Below are 3,278 nucleotides of genomic sequence, written 5' to 3'. Positions count from 1 at the left end.
AAAAAAAAAAAAAAAAAAAAAAAGATTAGGAGTTTCTCACACTTGGGGTTCCTCAGTTGTGAGACAGATGCACTGTTGGCTCGGTATCCCCTGGGGCTTATTCTACGTCATCCTCCTGGGCTTGGTGGCAAGGGGAACCAATGGGAACATGAAACTCATGTTGTGTCTCTAACATGGGGAGGAATAAGCTGTCTAAATTCTTTTGGGCTTATTGTTCCTTATAGACCCAATTCATGGAAGTGTGAAAAGGAAACCTAACAGGTTGTATCATGTTTCTGCTTAGGATTAGTTTTACCTCTTGACAAAAGACACATTGTATTGTTACAATGTTACAAGAAAAATAATTAAACTGAATCACCATGTTGACTTCAAGTACTACAATGATGAATTTATATATAATATCAATAAGACATACGACATATGCACTAAAATACAACAGTAATATTTTAAGCCACTCATGGCTAAAGAAAACTATAGTCTTAACAAAAAAAGATGTGTTAAAGAGAAAAATATTTTATACTGCTTTACATTTAAATTCATTAAAATGAACAAATTTTAAAATTCAGTTCTTCTTGGTATTAATCACATTAACTTAGCCACATGTGACTGGTGGGTCTATGTTGGATGACATAGTTCTGAATTGTATACTTCTCATCTAAATGCTATTATCTATCAAATTATATATATATCTATCTTCCTATTATCTAGCTATACACACATAAATATATCTGTGTACACATATAAATACATACAAATATACATGCATATGTATATACACATGTATATGCTTTTATACCATTGATTAATATCTTAATTTCATTAAGCATTATAAAATCTTTCATGAGGTAGCTTTTATTTTAAGTTTTTAAATTAATTACAATCATCTATAGACATGAATATTTTTGGAATGGGAAGAACAAAATAATACAATAAATAGTGTGTTAAATCAGAAGCTAGGGTTCCTCAGATGTTTATATATCAGTATTTTTTTATTATAATCCTCTCAAGTTTCTACATGAGAATGTCATTCTAATCCTGAATGTATATTATCCTTATTTTGGAAAATCTGGCACATTAATTACTCAAGTAAGGGATTCAGAACTAAATAGATACGTTAAAACCACCCTATCCCTATTTTTAGGAGTGGTAGTTTAGAGTAACTGCAACATTGTCTGGTATTATTCTCAGAATAAAATTAAAACTATTCTATGGTCATGTCCCTACTTACTGTCCTTACCTTCACTTAGGTAAGGGCATGTTTAAGAATTAAGTAGGACCATTCATCATTTGTATATAACTTTCCTGAAAGGAGAATATAAATCTATAAATGTGCAATGTAGATGCCCACATCTATCAGAGGGATTTTTGGAAGGAGATGCCAAGGTTGCCATTTCAGAGCTATGTTCATTAGAATTCTTAGCACAAAATAAATCAATCATGACTAATTCAAGCAGAAAAGGAATGTATTAGAAATGTATTGGGTAGCTCTTGCAATTTCTGAAAAGTTCCAGAGACAAAGCTTAAAGGCTATTTGACCAGAAACCCTGGCAAACTGATGCCAAAAACTCATCCGATACACTGTTGCTGGCACAGACCAGGAAGATAGTTCCATAAGCCACCAACATTGAGTGGCTGTCCCTGGAGCAACTGTTACTGCCTTTGCTCTTGTCAGAATGGTTTCTGCCTAGTCTAGCTTCCCAGTTTCACCAAACTGTGATTCAGAATATAGGGCATGTATGTCTGTTTGGCTAAGCTCAGTTACAAGAGACGTTGATTTTTGGACTCAGTGCTGGAGTGGGGTGCTCAGACTCGTAATTAAGGGGAATCCCCTAAAACAGGAAGGAAGTTTAGATTCTAGGGAAGGAAAGGAGGGGAAATAAAGAAAAAAGAGGCTAAGTTCAGGGCTCATGTCTGTAATCTCAGTACTTTGGGAGGCCAAAGTAGGAGGATTACTTGAGGCCAGGAGTTGAAGATTGGCCTGGGCAACTTAGAGAGACCCTGTCATACAAAACATTTCAAAATAAATAAATAAAATTACCTGGACATAGTGACATGCACTTATAGTTCAAGTTACTCAAGCCTGAGATGGGAAGATCTCTTGAGTCCAGGAGTTTGAGGTTGGGTTGCAGTGTTGTAACACCATACCATCTCATTCTAGCCTAGGTGACACAAGAAGACCCTGTCTCAAAAAAGAGAGAAAGCAAGCAAGAAAGAGAGAGAGAGAGGAAAAAAAATTTCCACTGCAGTACCCTCATTAAAAGATAAAAGAAAAGCTGTTTCCTTAACTTTTATGTCAGAAATATATCCTGCACCACCAGTTTCCTCAGCTGTATAGCACTCAAATGCCAAGATCTTGGAAGAAGTGACTGAATTAGCCTCAGTTACCATTTCTGATATGGGGCTGTTTCTTTAAGTAAATAGCTTATATTTTATCAAACTTATTTTCTTTTAAAGGCTGGGCATGTTGTCTCACGCCTGTAATCCTAATATTCTGGGAGGCTAAGACAGGTGGATTGCTTAAGCTGAGGAGTTTAAGATCAGCTTGAGCAAGAGCCAGACCCCATCTCTAAAAATAGCCAGGCATTGTGGGAGAGTGCCTATAGTCCCAACTACTCAGGAGGCTGAGGCAAGAAAATCATTTGAACCCAAGAGTTTGAGGTTGCTTTAAGCTGTGATGCCACGGCCCTCTACAGAGTGTGATGAAGTGAAATTCTGTCTCAAAAATAAAATTTTTTCTCCTTCTAAATTTTCTGAAATGAACTTAATATTCTCTATATAGAAATGTGTCCAGCTAAATAAATGTCATTATTTAAATTTGCCCCTAGGCGTCTCATGAATAAAATTATTATATGCATGTTTTTATTAATATTTCATGAAACAAAAAAAATCAAAGATCTACCCTCTGCTGTCCAGATACATGAGCTGAACTCTAATTTCCTTAACTAATGGGAAAATAGCACCCATCTCAGAGGGTTTCTATAAAGGCTAAGCCCTACTGCTCACAGCAGGTGCCAGGTCCTGGAGATGTAAGTATGAGTGAAATCCTCTCAGAGCTCATTGTCTAACAGAAAAATCAGAAATGTAGGCCCAAATTATGCTGTGATATAAATTATTTCAGGAACATATGTGCCATAATGAAGTAGTAATTTTCAGGGAGAAATAAAGAAAATTTAAATTTTAACTAATCTGTGAAGAATATGCAGGAGTGATCTTTTGCTGGCCAGAGTAATTGGAGAGAAATTGGTAGATAGGAAAAGCAGGAAGATGGAGGGATGTAA

The sequence above is a fragment of the Otolemur garnettii genome, unplaced genomic scaffold (assembly GCF_000181295.1).
Source record: "Otolemur garnettii isolate 467f Iridium unplaced genomic scaffold, OtoGar3 scaffold00093, whole genome shotgun sequence".
NCBI lineage: Eukaryota > Metazoa > Chordata > Mammalia > Primates > Galagidae > Otolemur > Otolemur garnettii.
The sequence above is the reverse complement of the archived record's forward strand: the minus strand, read 5'-3'. Positions refer to the sequence as shown.